Here is an 18,271-nt window from a genome sequence, read left to right as displayed (position 1 = left end):
GCTTCAGTTTTTGGCCTTTTTTTCCATATACACATTTACTTCCTAGGAGATCCCATCTAGTTTCATGTCTTTAAATTTTGGTTTAAGATGGTGAATGAAAATATTGTATATCCACTTCTACCCATTCCCTTGTTCTCCAGTCATGTATATCCAGCTAACTAATTGACTTTTTCACCTGAGATGTCTAAAAGGCATCTCAAACTTCAGTAATATGGAGTTCTGTCCTGTAGAAATATAATGCTAGCCACACATGTAATTTACCATTTTCTAGTAGCCAAATTTAAAAATGCGTAAAGAAACACATGACATTAACTTTAATAATGTATTTAATTCCATTTATCCCAAATATTATTTCAACATGTAATCAATATAAAAATTATTAAGGAGATATTTTATATTTTTTCCTACTAAGTCTTCAAAAGCTGGTGTGTAATACACAGTTACAGCATATGTCAATTCTGACTAACCACATTTCAAGTGCTCAGTAGCCACAAGTGTGGACATATGTGTACAGCACAGTTTTAGACCTTCTCATTTCCTTAGTCTCTCTCATTCATTTCCTATTGAATTGTGATTCTGCTTCCAGCAGTTTCTCATAACTGTGGGCTCCTGTCCTAGAAGGGACCCCTAAGGTGTCAGTATTGAGAGTTCACAGGGGCTATGATGCTCCCAGCACCTTTAGTGCCTCTTGAGCTAGGCCCCTTGCACTCACCTGGTATTGAAAAGGGCAAAAACCCTACCAGTTTCAGCTGCTCTTTCCAGTGAGTTGTCTAGTTTTTGGTTCTCCTATTATCATTAGTCAGATGCTGTGCCGTTACTTCTTTTTTCTCCTGCACAGACACTGGTACCACGTAGGTAATGTGACTATTGGTGGTTTGTCCTCATCTACTTGAATTTGGGGGATATCTTGTAATGTAGATTTCTTAAAAATATTATCCATGCATTTTTGCTTTTGCTCTCTAGTTTCTCTGTTTTTATGTGGCTGTTTTGAGAGACTGAAAAGCTATACATATATATATATATACACATATATATATATATGTGCTACCACCACCATCTTCTCAGAATTTCTACCACCAGGTATCCTTACTCCTTGAAAAATGTGCCACCTGCTTCTTAGGTGTTGCCCTGGTGTCTGCTGATAACAACAGTGTGTGTAGTCAACCCTTTGGCACTTCTTGAAGGAACGCAATGGGATCCATCATCTGTACTAAAATGGAAAAAAATTAAATTCAGAATCAGAACAAAAATATATTAGGCATGCAACTAAAAATCTTTAGAACTAGAGAAAATATTTCTGAGGACATATTTTGAAAACTTTTACTTTATTGGTTCACAAACTGGCCCTGGTACATTAAGGGCAAGGAGAGACCAAAGAAAGAAGCAGACCACTCCAGATTAGTAGGTGGCAGGTTTGATAAGCAAGGGAACTTACACAGGAGGCTTATCTTGGGTGGCCACAAGATGAATAGATCTCCTCACTGCCTACCAGAATCTTAAAAGTTTATGTAGCGGCTGTAACCGGGTTCAGTCACATATACCATCCAGGTGGTTCAGTCACACATACCATACAGATGGTCTCAACAACACATTGCTCTCTAAAGGCTACGTCCTTGGAACAGCTCCCTCTGTGGCGATGGTGAGCAGCACATACATCCCAAGGACAGGGGCAAGCCTCGGATGGCCCAGGTCCAGCTCACAGGTCAACTGGCAGTCATGTCCTCTCAAGTGCTTCCTCCAACATACTTATTCTTGAATAATTCTACAAATGTACACAGACAGAACAAGAAGTAGACAATTTTAATGCAGCAAATATCAACCTCCCGATGGCAGAGAGCCTACATTTATTCCCCCTTTATAGATGTGGAAAGTGAGGCTCAGAGCAATTTCGTGGCTTTTGAGATCTCATTGTTAGGAGGGCTTGGTGCTGGAGTCAGAATTCCTGGGTTTGAATTCTGGTTTTCCTGTTGGCTCATTGTGTGTTCCTGGACAAGTTCATTAACCTGGGATCTGAAGTTTCCTTATTTGTCAGTTAGGCACAATAAGAGTGCATGCCTCCTAGATTGTCGTAAAGATTAAAATGGATGGTGCATGTTAAGTGCTTACAAGAGTGTCTGGCACGGTAAAGATGGTTCTTATTCTGATCAGGATGTGATCATGTACCCAGATATTTCTGACCTCAACAGCTAGATTCTTAACACTTTACTGATCTTTCCCAAGCAGCAGTTCTTTAAAATCAAATTAGCCTTTTTGAAAATGGAAATGACAATTTATTATTGTACTTACTTTATAATATGAATGCATTTCCAGACTATTGAGAAAAACAAAAACAAAAAACAAAATGCAAGCTCATAGATACAGAGAACAGCTTGGTAGTTGCCAGATGTGGGGGTGAGTGGTGTGAGAAATGGGTGAAGGGCAGCAAGAGGTACAAGCTTCCAGTTATAAAATAAGTCATGGGTATGTAATGTGCAACATGATGACTATAGCTAATAATGCTGTATTGCATATTTGAAAGTTGCCAAGAGAGATTTTGAAATTCTTATCACAAGAAAACAATTTTTTGTAGCTATGTAAGGTGACAGATGTTAACTATACTTATTGTGGTGACTATTTTGCAATGTATACAAACATCAAATCATTGTGTTGTACCCTTGAAACTAACATAATGCTGTATGGCAGTTGTGCCTCAATTAAAAAATAATTAAACAATATTTAAAGGAAAAAAGAAAAGACAATTCATTATTGTACTTACCTTATAATATGAATGCATTTCCACAGGCTATTGAGCAACATTTTTGCCAACACCAGAAGCCGCTCTATAAAAATGTAAAAAGCAAAGGATTTAGCCTCCAAGGTACAAACTCAAGGAATATAACAAATTCGAACTTGAAGTAGTTATGTATATACTTCTGAGAAGAGTAATTTTCTTCCAGGTGTTATTTGCTTCCTAATTCATTTTAATGGATGGATGGAATGTGCCTGGGATTAATATTATTGACAGCAAGTTGCTTTTACACATTACGTAGCCTGAAGATATAACAGGTAACAATTATGGTATATTTATATGTGTTAAGTACTGTTTTAATGTTTATACATATCCTAACTACTTCATAGAATAATCTTAGGAAATAAGTGTTCCTATTGAGCCCATTTTTACAGATGAAGAAATGCAGGAACAGAACACAAGTTATATAATATATGAAGGAAACACATTGCGTTGTGGACTCCATTATGGTCTTTTGCAAAGTTATAATCTTCCTTTGCAAAGTCAAGCTGCATGATATGCCCCTACACAGAGTACTACTGTTCTGCCAAGTGTAAAGGTGATGGTTTGGACACACTGATCTACTGCTGTTTGTTTTGAGGAAAGGTATTATTTTGGTATGTGTAAAACTACTCTAACCACTCAAACTTTGTGCAGAAGGTGAAAAATTCTGGCTCAACCACATTAACTCAAAGGCACACGTGCAAATGATCATAGCAAGCTGTCAATGAAAATAATCCATAACCAATCTATAAATGAAAATTTGGGTGAGTTTATTCTGAGCTTAAATCTGAGGATTATAACCCAGGGCCTTTCTTCCCGAAGGAACAAAGGGCACCAAAGAAGTAGGGTGCACAGAGTGGTTATATACCCCCAGAGAGGATGTTTCACATAGGATTGAAATGGCGCTTTTACAATAGTCGCGAGACTGCTCTGTTGGCACAGCGATTGATGGAAACAGCAGGTAGGTCTTCTGTCTCAGCGAACACAGCAGGATGACAGTCTGTTGTCTCTAGCTGAGTGGTCACAGGTGAGCTGGCTGGTCAAAGGTGAGTGCAGCAATCAGTTCCTAGCCTAAGGAAAGATGCTTATCCCTAAGGAAATGCCAATGTGGGAGGAAGTTGCACCTTTATCTCAAGGGCCTTTGTTCTGGCCATAGGAAATGTCTAAGCAGATATACAATGCATGCTCAATAGCCACAGTCAGGCCCTTTTGGAAAAAACAAAGTCAGGCCAAATTAGGTTTATACCAAATATCTTCCTCATATACTCCAATATATCCTGTTGCTTGCCATTTTTATTTGTCAAAGCGATTATAATTTATTGTGCATGGAAGAGTAATCTACCTAGAATCAGGAGCACGGCATTTAGAATGTGACGGCAACATGACAGGTCTCTTCTTGGGAATTTCTGTGCCCTCTCTATTAGGATGAGAAGACATAGTCTCCTTTTGTGTCCCTGCCATCTACGTGGTGTGCAGTCCCCAGAAACAGCTGTGAACTGGGAAAGAGGAGGTGCGTGGCCTATCTCAGAGTCCGGCATCACTCACTGCTGGACAGAGCTTTCACCCCAGGGTTTCATGGTGGTGAGGGACCAGGAAATAGCAGAAAGACCTTCCACAGTCTTTCCCTGGAAGCTGCCTGCTGATCAACTACTATAGGGTACAGGGCTGGCGTTAGAGTCATGTGACCTGTGCAGTTGCACTGGCCCTTGCTTAGTTTTATGACGCGTGCTGTTGCCATCTTGATATTCGTAAAGATTTTTGAACAAGGGACCCCGTATTTTCATTTTGTACTAGGTCCTGCAAATTATGTAGCCAGTCCTGATACTCTACTTAGTGGAATTTTAAAAATTTCTGGTCACAGTTCCAGGAAATGTAGCTGGTGGCTGTGAGTTAAAACAGAAGACATTGTCATAACAGTGACCACAAGGTTGTATTAAGCATATCTTTTTACTCTGATGCTTTGCCATCTTGGGGCCTTGCTGACACTGCAAGAGACTGCCTCCTCCCAGGGTTAGCTCATTCCTAGGGATAGTGCTCTTTCCATATGCAAACCAACCAACCCAAGGCCACACCCAAACAACTTCTTTTATCAGGCTCCCACAGGGCTCTCACACTTGAGCTGCTATTTCCCTGCCCTTATCACCTCAGGGCCAGCTACCAGACAAATAGGGACAGCCTCTATACCTACTGAAATTATTAAAATTAGCCAATCTTAAACCTGCTTACTCTGCCTTGCCTGTTCCTTTCCAAAAAGAGCACAGTAAAGGCTCTTGACCACATTTTCCCTGCTCCCTCTGCCTCCTGGCTGACCCTGGGGCTTCACTGTGGACCTGCTTGACATAGTGTGCTCTCTCCTCTTAGGAACTTTGAGTAACAAACTGTTTTTTCAATGGTAATCATCTCTTGATCTGTTGGCCTCACCATACCTGAATGATAATAAAACCTACATTTAGAACAAGGGTAATGTAAACTGCAGAAGGCACTGGGATCCCACAGTCCTAGGTTTGAAAACCAGCCACACTTCTGGCTTATTGTGTGACTTTGAGCAAATTACATAAGCTTTTTGACCCTTGGTCTTCTCATACATAAATTGAGGATGATAAGGGTCTGTACTTCAGAATGCTTCCTCTGAGTCGTACCTATCCTGCTCCTGCCCACTCACCCCTCTGACTGTGATTTAGAATTCTTCCTCTCTGTTCCCAGAGCCCCTTGTTCTTAACCTTGTCAGAGCCTTCATTACACATTTTTAGAAATTATATTTTTGTATAACCATCTTCCTATTAGACTATGAGAACTTTGATAGCTTAAATGGAGACTGGATTTTCTGTGTCCCAGAGCCCAGCAAAGTGCCATTAAGCCTGGTGTCCAGAAAGAATTATCTATTGAATTAATGATGATAGCGCAGCAATGTGCTTAATAAGAAATAAAATTAATTTATAAAATATTTCCTTGTTGAAAATAATAAATAAATGTCGACTCAAAATAACCAATAACAATTCTATAGGTAAGAGAAATAAGGTGAGTTTTACTTAAGCCAGACTGAGGATTATAACCCAGGAAGGCCTAAGAAAGTGTTCCAGAGAAGCATGGTTTTCAGTATAGTCTTATTTCTTTTTAGAACTAAGAACATAGCATTAAACACACCCAGGATACATTTTCATGAAAGTTTCAAAGAGGTATTTAGTTACAAATTAGCAAGTCAACATGACCCTGATGTAAGGAAAGGGATGAATTCAGCCTTACCAACAGGGTGTAGGAGGGAAAGTATGCATTCCTAAGAGAGTGCATTCTTTAGTTTAACGGTTAAAGTAGATGTACAATGTATTTTTTTTAAAGATTGGCACCTGGGCTAACATCTGTAGCCAATCTTTTTTTTCTTCTTTTTCCCAAAGCCCCCCAGTACGTAGTTGTATATTCTAGTTGTGGGTCCTTCTAGTTGTGCCATTTGGGATGCTGCCTCAGCATGGCTTGACAAGTGGTGCCATGTCTGCGCCCAGGAGCTGAACTGGTGAAACCCTGGGCCACCAAAGCAGAGCCCATGAACTTAACCACTCAGCCATGAGGCTGGCCCCAATGTATGTTTGATAGGCCATAAGTCAGGCTTTTTTAGTTCAAGCCAAATCAGTTTTGAACTCAAGTAGTTACCCTATATAAGTGAAAATCTCTTGTCATTTTCCCCTTTTGATCAATAGTCTTTCAATAGAAAGCATTACTGATCAAAACATCATCCCTTGGTGCCAGCATGGTTGCTGCCTGCCCTGGGTCCATCATGACCCTTGGTGCTAGGCTTCTATTCTTTAATTTCCCAAGTATCTACCTTGGGGGGAAATTGTTGGATATAGTGGAGAAGCATAGAAATATGTATTAACAGGAGAAGCATTTCATAGGTTATGTAATTAGTCAATTATTTTTAGATTATAGCACAAACATTGTACATGTGTTTTTACTTGACTTCCTATAGTTACATTGTTTATAACAATTATATAAGAGGTAATCCAATACTTGAAATGCTTAGCTTAAAAATGAATCCTTAGGCATAGCCTTAATAAGAAAAGGAGATTCATTCAGGGTTGTAAGATTGATCAGTCACCTCAAGTCACTGAGTAATCATTACTCTATCTTGCATGCCAGTCTTACAACACTGAGTAAAGAAAACAGTAATTAGTTTGAATATTACGACTAGTATAAGAATTCCAAGGAGTAATAGAAATAGGAATTGCAATCCTGGCCACAAATGGAAGCCAATACTGGAAGGGAGTCAACTAAACAAATCAAGACTAGGTGTAGGGCTGCTTAGGGCATTCACCTACTTTTTCATGTGCTTTAACAGAGATTACACATTGGAAGATTCATCAAGTATAAAAACACAGCATTCAATTTACACACATATCACCTTAGGATGCAGTTAAAATATATAAAGCCATTCTATTTTAAAGGGCAACCTTTCTCATTAGATACATTTCAGTGTTTAATAAGGCTATTCCTGCTTGACTATCATTAAAGGCTTTTTGAGTAAATTTAGTCAGGGCTTCTGTATGTGAAATATGACATCTTCTAGCCCCAAAGAGGAGAAAATTTAGCCACCAGGTGGCCATACCAGTGGAACACTGAATGAGTTCATTTGTCTTTAAGGAGAGGAAGATTGGCAAGAGTTGTTAGTTCAGGGCAAATCCTTCCCTGCATCCAAGGGAAAGCCAAAGTGTAGCATCCTAGCAATCCAGGCAGTAGCCAAGACCAGAGGTTTACTCCACATAGCCAACAAGTGCCATTAAGAGTCACCCAATAAATGCTTGGCCTTCAAGACCAGTCTGTTCCAAACCAATCACTTTCTTTAAGTCCGATAGTATTAAGAAAATCATAAATGGAACAGTTATAAAATGGTATATCGTTTCAGCATTAAAAGGGTTAAATGAGGAGATATAAGATTGGGAATACAGACCTGGTCTGGAGTCTTCAGACAGCTGTCTACAACAGATGCCATCTTCTTTTCATTCTGTTTGGAGGTATTTGTCTTGGTCAGTTGAAGTCAGGTGTCAGAAACAGGAGTTGAAATCTACTCAGGAGGAGCAATCTTTTTTAATGAGAAATGTGTATCCATGAGTCTATGCCCTTTAATTTTTCAGTGCATGGATTGATTAAAAGTACCTCTAGTTGTTCTTTCCAACTGGGCCACAGAGAGTCCTTTATTTGATGTCTCTTCCAATAAATAAATTCTCTAGGTTATAGTCCCTAATCCTTAAGGTCTTCATCTTCTGAGAGCTCTTTGTGAAAGAAATCAGCTACCAACCTTTCATTTCTTTCAAGCACCTCAATGAGATCCTGGCAACAGCGTAATATATCTCCTTTAAGCAAAGTTCGTTCATACATTTCCTCATCTAATTGCATAGGTTGTCCTGTTATTGTTTCAAAAGGAGACAGCTGGTTTACCAAAAGGTGTAGATGAAAGATTAAAGAGTACTAGCTGAAGAACTTTTGGCTATGAGAGATTAAATGCTTCTGAAAGCTTTCCCAATTTAGTTTTGATTGTACCATTAGTTAAAATGTTGCATTATTGGTCAAATGTTGCAAATAGATTTAATCATTTGTCTGTTGGGATGAGCTCCCCAGACACTGAATAACTTTCACTGAATATCTCAATAGGAATTCCCAAAATAGGAGTTATCCTTTCCAATAATTTATCTACTACTAAAGTTGTTGCTCTTTTGCAAGGAAAGGCCTCAGTCCAATGTGAGAACCCAAAGGTCATTACTAAGATGTTTATATCCTTGAGATGGTGGCATTTGAATAAAGTTCAATTGCCATACCTTAAAGGGTCCCATAGGAAGGGGAAAGTGACCTTGTGACCCATGATGTGTTTTCCCAGGATTATATTTAGGGCGTATAGTACAACAAGCATATGCTTTTTGAGCCACTGTGGAAGAAAGTTTCCAAAAATATTGTTTTCCCCACAAAATCATCTTTTCAGGTGCCCAGTGGGTAATCAATGCGTATACTGGAGCGGTGTCAATTGTGCTCCAATAGGTACTATGGTTGGTTATCAGGCCAGAACCACATCTGCATGGTGGTGTCAAAAATTCCCCCTCTTTGTTGCTACCTTTGTTTCTCTTTCTCCATGTCAATTTCTTGAGCCTGTAGAAGGAAATCTTTTACTGGCTTAGCAGAGTTAATAGAAAGTAATGGGCATTCTTGACGTTGGACAGCATATCCAACTTGATAATGTCCTTGCTTATCCTCTGATTAAGATGCATCTGTAAACCAAATTAGATAATAGAAGGCAGTCATGATTGTTTTCCTCCTCTGGTGCTCAAAGCAAGGTAGCAGAGTTAAGGTAGTGAATAGTATTTACCTATGCAATATCACTTAAGAAGGTTTATCATCATCTACTTGACAATGCTTCCCATGCAATTAGCATACCAAACAAACCTAATTAGTTTAATATCTTCTTCTTTATAGGGAGAAACATTTCTTTGGGAAATCCCAAGAGCCCTCTGAAAACTCTCAAAGAAAAGAAAACTTTTTTCAGGTCAAAAGAAAGATTTTGTTTAGGATGTGAATTTTAGAGTAAGCTTGTAAAAAATATCAAAAGGTTTAAAAACACTTGGAAAAATAGGAAACAATGCTCACTGTGAAACAGTGTTCAGTTATCCATTTAACCAAAGTGAGATTCACTCAAAAGTAAAGAAAATCTTTTATAATCTCTTTATGAAGAGCAGACTAAAAGTTTAGGAAAATTAGCCTTGTAAGAGAAATTAAAACAAATTGTAATTTTGCATCAGCTTACCTTTGATATTAAAGCTCATTTACTTGTTCAGCATCATGGTGGAGTGTGCTCTCTCAGTGAACTCTCCCCTCCACGATAAAATGAAAAGGACATTCATAATCCAACAGAGGACATCCACACAACACAAAAGACGTGTGAGAGATGCATGCAGCCATATATCGGAAAGTGGAGGTACTGGAGCCCCCCTGGGAGGAGGTGGAATGTAGTAAGAGAAAGCTTCACTCCCTCCCCAAAAGACTGAAATTCATGGTTTGTGCATGGCCTCCAAGAGAGAAGGAAGTGGGGAGGGGGTGCCCCTTTGTGGGAAAATCATAGATCCCTAAGATCCCTCACAGCATAAATATGTCAATGTAAACAAGACCTATTGCAAGGCATATAGTAGTGAAACTGGCAAAAAGTTAATGACAAAGAAAATATACTAAGGGCAGCAAGGCAGAAAAAAAAACAACTTATAAAGGAATCCCTATCAGACTATCAGCAGATTTCTCAACAGAAGCCATACAGGCTAGCAGGGACTGGAATGATATATTCAAATCTTTGAAGGACAAAAATTTTCAGCCAAGAATACTCTATCCAAGCAAAAATATGTTTCAGATTTGATGGAGAAATAAAAACTTTCCCAGATAAACAGAAGCTAAGGGAGTTTGTAGCCACAAGATCCCCTCTACAAGAAATCCTCAAGGAGGCCCTCAACACCCCCCCAAAAAAGGGAGAAAGGGGTTACAAAGCCCAGAGTAAGGAGATAAATATGTATACAATATAAGAAAATTGGAGCTATACATCAGAACAGCTTAGCAAATGGTCAAGTATAACATTAAAGATAAAGGGAAGGAAAACACCAAAAACAAAGATAATCTTGTCATTTTAACCACAAACTCAGAACACAAGATGGAATAAGATATGACAAAAACAACATAGGAGGGGAAGAGGGAGGGGACTGAATTTGTTTAGTCTAAGGAAATAAGAGGCCATCAGAAAATGGACTATCTTATCTATGATATTTTGCATGCAAACTTCATGGTAACCACTAAACAAAAAAGCTGAACAGATTCACAAACAATAAATAAAGGAGAAAAATAAGAAACCCAGCATAAAACCTACATAACCCAATTGATAGGCCAAAAGACATGGGACAAGAAACAAAGGAAATGCAGGAGAACCAGAAAACAAATGATAAAATGGCAGCAAAGCCCTAATGCATCAATAATCACCCTAAATGTAAATGGATTGAATTCTCCAATAAAAAGACACAGCATGGCAAGATGGATTAAAGAACAAGACCCAACAATATGCTGCCTACAGGAAACACATCTCAGCTCCAACAACAAACACAGACTCAGAGTGAAGGGATGGAAGATGATACTCCAAGCTACTGGCAAACAAAAGAAAATATATGTTGCAATACTCATAGCAGACAAAGTAGACTTCAAGATAAGACAGGTAAAGAGAGACAAAGAGGGGCAGTATATAATGATCAAAGGGACACTCCACCAAGAATACATAACACTTATAAATATCTATGCACCCAACACAGGAGCACGAAAGTACATAAAGCAACTATTAACAAACCCAAAAGAAGATACTACCAATAGCAAAATAATAGTAGATGAACTCAACACTCCACTCACATCAATGGATAGATCATCCAGACAGAAAGTCAACAAGGAAATGGTGGAATTAAATGAAAAGCTAAACCAGTTGGACTTAATAGACATAGAACACTCCATCCAAAAACAGCAGAATACACATTCTTCTCAAGTGCTCATGGAACATTCTCAAGGATAGACCATATGTTGGGAAACAAGGCAACCCTCATTAAATTTAAGAAAATTGAAATAATAACAAGCATCTTTTCCAATCACAATGCTATAAAGCTGGAAATTAATTACAAGAAAAAAGCTGAGAAAGGGACAAAGATGTGGAGACTAAACAATATGCTATTGAACAGCCAATGGATCATTGAAGAAATTAAATGAGAAATCAAAAAATATCTGGAGACAAATGAAAATGAAAATATACCATACCAACTTATGTGGCATGCAGCAAAAACAGTACTGAGGAATTCATCACAATACATACTCACCTTAACAAACAAGAAACATCCCAAATAAGCAATCTCAAACTACATCTAACTGAATTAGAAAAAGAAGAACAAACAAAGCCCAAATTCAACAGAAGGAGAAAATAATAAAAATCAAAGCAGAAATAAATGCAATTGAAACAAAAACAGCAGTAGAGAGGATCAATGAAACAAAGAGCTGGTTCTTCAAAAAGATGAAAAAAATTGACAAACCCCTAGCCAAACTTACAAAGAAAAAGAGAGAGAAAGCTCAGATAAAAAAATTAGAAATGAAAGAGGAGAAATTACAATGGATACCACAGAAATACAAAGTATTATAAGAGGACACTATGCAAAGCTATATGCCAATAAAATGGACATTCCAGAAGAAACAGATGAATTCTTAGACTCTTACAACCTCCCAAAGTTGAATCAAGAAGAGATAGATAATCTGAATATATCAATCAGAAGTAAAGAGATTGAAAGAGTAATCAAAAACATCCCTCCAAAATAAAAGTCCAGGACCAGACAGCTTCCCTGGAGAATTCTACCAAACTTTCAAGGAGGATTTAATACCTATCCTTCTCTAGCTATTCCAAAAAATTAGGGAATACAGAATGCTTCCTAACACATTCTATGAGGCCAACATTACTCTGAATACCAAAGCCTGACAGGGACAACACAAAAAAAGGAAAACTACAAGCCAATATTGCTAAAAACATAGATACAAAAATCCTCAACAAAATATTTGCAAACCGAATGCAACAATATGTCAAAAAATTCACACATCATGATCAGGTGGGATTTATACTAGGGACATAAGGATGGCTCAACATCTGCAAATCAATCAGTGTGGTACACCACATTAACAAAATGAGGGATAGAAACCACATGATCATCTCAGTAGATGCAGAAAAAGCATTTCACATGACCCAACAGTCTTTTATGAGAAAAACTCTCTTAGCAAAATGGGGATAGAAGGAAATTACCTCAACATAATAAAGGCCATATATGACAAACCCACAGTCAACATCATACTCAACGGGCAATAACTGAAGGCCATCCCTCTGAGAACAGGAAAAAGACAAGGGTGCCCACTCTCACCACTCCTATTCAACATAGTACTGGAGGATTTAGCGAGAGCAATTGGGCAACAGAAAGGAATAAAAGGAATCCAAATAGAAAATGAAGAAGTGAAACTCGCTGTTTGCAGACAACATGATCTTATACATAGAAAACTGTAAAGAATCTATCATAAAACTAATAGAAATAATTAACAACTACAGTAAAGTTGCAGGGTAAAAAATCAACTTACAAAAATCACTTGCATTTCTATACTCTAATAACGAACTTACAGAAAGAGAACTCAAGAATACAATCACATTTACAATTGCAACAAAAATAATAAAATATCTAGGAATAAATTTAACCAAGGAGGTGAAGGACTTATACAATGAAAACTATAAGACATTGTTGAAAGAGATCGATCATGACATAAAGAAATAGTAAGGTATTCCATGCACATGGATCAGAAGAATCAACATTGTTAAAATGGCCATACTACTTAAAGCAATCTACAGATTCAATGCGATCCCAATCAGAATCTCAATGATATTCTTCATGGAAATAGAACAAAGAATCCTAAAATTCATATGGGGCAACCAAAGACTCCAAATAGCTAAAGCAATCCTGAGAAAAAAGAACAAAGCTGGAGGCATCACAATGCCTGACTTCAAAATGTACTACAAAGCCATAGTTATCAAAACATCATCAAAACAGTAATCAAAACAGTGCTGGTGAAAAAACAGGCACACAGAACAATGGAACAGAACTGAAGGCCCAGACATACAAACCACACATCTACAGACAGCTAATCTTTGACACAGTTGCCAAGAATGTTCATACAATGGAGAAAAGATAGTCTCTTCAATAAATGGTGCTGGGAAATCTGGACAGCCACTTGCAAAAGAATGAAAGTAGACCATTCTCTCACACCATACACAAAAATAAATTCAAAATGGATCAAAGACTTGAAGGTAAGACCTGCAACCATAAAACTGCTAGAAGAAAGTATAGGTAGTACACTCTTTGATGTCAAAATACAAAGGATCTTTTCAAATACCATTTCCTCTCAGACATGGGAAACAAAAGAAAAAATAAGCAAGTGGGACTTCATCAGACTAAAGAGCTTCTGCAAGGCAAGGAAACTAAGATCAAAACAAAAAGACAACCCACAAATTGGGAGAAAATATTTGCAAATCATATATCCAACAAGGGTTTAATCTCCATAATATATAAAGAACTCACACAACTGAACAACAAAAAACAAACAACAGCCAGATCAAAAAATGGGCAGAGGATATGAACAGATATTTTTCCAGAGAATGTATACAGATGGCCAAAAAGCACAGGAAAAGATGTTAAACATCACTAATCATCAGGGAAATGCAAATCAAAACTACACTAAGATACCACCTTATGCCTGTTAGAATGAGTATAATCACTAAGACTAAAAATTACAAATGTTGGAGACGATGTGGAGAAAAGGGAACCCTCATGCACTGCTGGTGAGAATGCAACCTGGTGCAGCCACTATGGAAAACAGTATAGAGGTTCCTCATAAAGCTAAAAATAGAAATACTGTATGACCCAGCTATCTCACTACTGAGTATCTATCCAAACAACTTGATATCAACAATCCAAAGCGACCTATGTACCCCTATGTTCATTGCAGCGCTATTCACAACAGCCAAGACATGAAAGCAATCCAAATGTCCATCGACCAAAGCTTGGATAAAGAAGGTGTGGTATATACACACACACACACACACACACACACACACACACAATGGAATACTACTCAGCCATAAAAAAGACAAAATCACCCCTTTTGCAACAACATTATCTTAAGCAAAATAAACCAGGCTGAGAAAGACAAATACTGCGTGATTTCACACATATGTGGAGGATAAACAAACACATGGACAAAGAGAACAGTTCAGTGGTTACCAGGGGAAGGGGGTTGGGGGTGGGCATAGGGGTGAAGGGGAGCACTTATATGGTGACAGACAAGAAATAATGTATGACTGAAATGCACAATGATGTAAACTATTGTGAACTCAATAAAAAAATCTCACTTACTTAAATTTATTCCAGTCTTACCCAGCTTGACCATGCATGAAACTCTTCTCTCAACGTTCCTTTTTCACAAACCTTCTATAACTTTCATTTTGCATTCAGAATTTGTCCCATGCCTTCCTTTTTGTTCTAGTACTTTAGAACAAATTTATCTTTCTTAACAAAACAAACAAAAATATTTCCATTCTTTATACTTTCTTTACTGAGAATATACATCTTGCTTTCCTTGAATACAAAGACGTTTTCCTTACTAGTCTTTAGCAGCTTTAATGGCATATATTAATTAGAATTCTTAACCCTTACAGACATTAATTTTTAGTGAAAACTAAGAAGTAAGCAATCATAAACTGTCTTTTACGTTAGCATTCTGTGGCTTGGCAAATTCATAAACACTTTTTATAATTTCTAGAAACATGCTACCTCATAGTACAATCTTTTAATAAAACATAAGATATGTTTACTAATAGATCCAAACATCTTTTAGTTTCTCTGTAGTAAGAAGCCAAAAGTAGATAAACGTGTATTTTGTAATTAATATCTAATATTTTATCTTAGGTGAAAATGACCTAGATACTCAATAAATTTTTATCATTTAACTTAATTTAACAAAATTCTAAGCTTTCAAGTCATCAAAAGTTTTTGAAGTTATGTACACCATAACATACAATTATTGTTAAAAAGTTCTCCCCAAAACATTTATCTTTCACATCTATTTAATTTACTTGTTTCCGATAATTACATTTAGATGGCCTACAAAATTTCATGGGACATTAGATAAAATCAGCTATCATTCTAAGCTATTTTGCTGACAAATTTTGTAACAGAGATACGTGAACTTATTTGACTAATAAGCCCAAACCGCATATCTGCATCATATCCAGTGCTGATAATTTGGAGGGCATGCCTATTTCAATCAAACCAACAAATCTAAACAAGATTTGGTTTACCACAGATTATTTCGTATCATGTTAACTTAAAAGACATTTGGGTCTATCTTTTCCTTTCTTCCTTCCTCCTTCCCTTCTGTCAGTCCCCTTCCCTTCCCCTCCCCCTTTTTCCCTTCCCTGCCCTTTCCTTCCCTTCCCTTTTTTAGGTTTTTTTTATACCTTAATTGAGGTATAATTGGGACAAAATAAATGAACATATTTAATGTATAACATGTACGATTTGATAAGTTTTCATATCAAACTTATCAAGTATATTCCCTTGAAATCATCACTACAGTCAAGTTAATAAACAAATGTTACCCCCAAAAGTTCCCTCATGTCCTTCCTCACCTGGTCCTATCCATGGGCAATCACTGACCTGCTTTCTGTCATTTTATACTGCTTTGCATTTTCTGGAGAGTTTTATATAAATCAAAATACATAATGTATACTCCTTTCTGTCTGATCTCTTTTACTCAACATAATTATTTTAAGATTCATCCATGTTGTGTATATCAATAATTATTTTTATTGCTGAGTGGTAGTCTGTTGTATGGATAAACCACCATTTGTTTATTCAAACATGTGTTGATATATATTTGAATTGTTTTCATGTTTTGGTATTACAAATAAAGCTTCTGTAAACATTTGTGTACAACTCTTTGTTTAGGCATACTTTCTTTTCTCTTGGGTAAATATCTAATAGTGAAATGGCTGGGTCATATGATAAATATGTGTTTAACGTTTTAAGAAGCTGTGAAATTGTTCTTCAACAGTTTATACAATTTTACATTCTCACTGGCAGTGAGAGTTCAATTCCTTTGCATCCTTGCCAACATTTGCTAGGGTTAAGACATTTAAATTTTAGACATTCTAATAGGTGTGTAGTGGTATTTTGTTGTGTTTTTAATATACATTTCCGTAATGACCAATGATGTTGAACATCATTTGATGTGCTGATTTGTCAAAACTTTTGGTATTTATTTATTGTGGTGTTTGTTTAATTACTTTGAGTTTTGAGAGTTCTTTGTATATTCTGGATACAAGTCTTCTGTCAGATATGTAATTTGCAAATATCTTCTCTCACTCTATGGCTTGTCTTCTTCTCTTGATAGTGTCTTTTTTTTTTTTTAAAGATTTTATTTTTTCCTTTTTCTCCCCAAAGCCCCCCAGTACACAGTTGTATATTCTTCGTTGTGGGTCCTTCTAGTTGTGGCATGTGGGATGCTGCCTCAGCGTGATTTGATGAGCAGTGCCATGTCCGCGCCCAGGATTCGAACCAATGAAACACTGGGCTGCCTGCACCGGAGAGCGCGAACTTAACCGCTCAGCCACGGGGCCAGCCCCTCTTGATAGTGTCTTTTGAAGAGCAGAAATTCTTAATTTTATTGAAGTCCAGTTTATCAATTTCTTCTTTTATGGATCATGTTTTTGGTATCATATCTATGAAATTGTTCCCTAACTTAAAATCACAAAGATTTTCACCAATTTTTTTCTAGACATTTTGTACATTTAGCTTTTGCTTTTAGTTTTATGATCTATTTTGAGTTAATTTTTGGATATTGTTCAAGATATAGATCGACATTCACTTTTTATATTTGGACATGGATAACGATTGTTTCCAGGACCGTTTTTTGAAAAGACTAACCTTTTCCCACTGAATTTCCTTTATACTTTCATTGAAAATCAATTGACCATGTATGTGTTGATCTATATCTGGACTCTTTCCTATTCCATTGAATATCCAAAAGCCAATACCACACTATCTTGATTACTGTTACTTTACAATAAGTCTTAAAGATAGTTTCTTCTTCTTCAGAGTTGTTTTGACTATTCTAGCTCTTTTATAATTTTATATGAATTTTAGAATCAATTTATCAATTTCTACAGAAAACCCCTCAGCTTTATTGAAGTGTAATTTGAGATACAATAAACTGCATATATGTTTTGACATAAGTATATGCCTAAAGACCATCACCAGAATCAAAATTTTCCTCCTACTTAATTATAATCCCTCCCTCCTTTCTTCATCTTCTCACCCTGTCCCTAGGCAATCAATCATCTGCAGTCTGTCACTACAGATTAGTTTGCATTTTCTAAAATTTTATATAAATGGAATCATATAGTATGTACATTTTTTTGGTCTGGCTTCTTTCACTTGTCATAATTATTTTGAGATTCACCCTTGTTGTTACATGAGTCAATATTTAGTACCTTTTCATTGATGAGTAGTCTTAAATGTATATACCAAAATGTATCTATTTACCTACTGAAGGACATTTGAGTTCTTTCCAATTTTTGTCTATTACAGGTAAAGCTACTACGAATATTTTTGTATGTCTTTAGATGGACATATGCTTTCATTTTTCATCAGTGAATACTTAGGAGGTGAATCACTGGGTCATATGGTAGGCATATGTTTAACTTTGTAGGAAACTGTCAAAATAATTCGCAAAGTGGTGGTATCATTTGGTGTTTCCACCACCAGTCTATGAGGTTTCCATTTCCCTTATATTCTTGCCAACACTTGGTGTGGTTAGTCTTTAAATTTTCATATTCTAATAGCTGTGTAGTGGTATCTAATTGTGACTCTAGTA

At 36.9% G+C, this 18,271-nt stretch overlaps 1 long non-coding RNA gene across 1 annotated transcript; it reads right to left on the bottom strand.

The window, feature by feature from the left end:
- Positions 1–1,308: 1,308 nt before the first annotated feature.
- On the bottom strand, positions 1,309–2,838 carry LOC138921746 (uncharacterized). The gene is made up of 2 exons (XR_011434592.1): positions 2,756–2,838; positions 1,309–1,762 (listed from the first exon to the last, which is right to left on the bottom strand). It is a non-coding gene; the product is annotated as an uncharacterized lncRNA (long non-coding RNA).
- Between the last annotated feature and the right edge of the window lie 15,433 nt (positions 2,839–18,271).

The sequence above is a fragment of the Equus caballus genome, chromosome X (assembly GCF_041296265.1).
Source record: "Equus caballus isolate H_3958 breed thoroughbred chromosome X, TB-T2T, whole genome shotgun sequence".
In the NCBI taxonomy this organism is placed as follows: Eukaryota; Metazoa; Chordata; class Mammalia; order Perissodactyla; family Equidae; genus Equus; species Equus caballus.
This window is presented reverse-complemented; position numbering and strand designations above follow the sequence as displayed.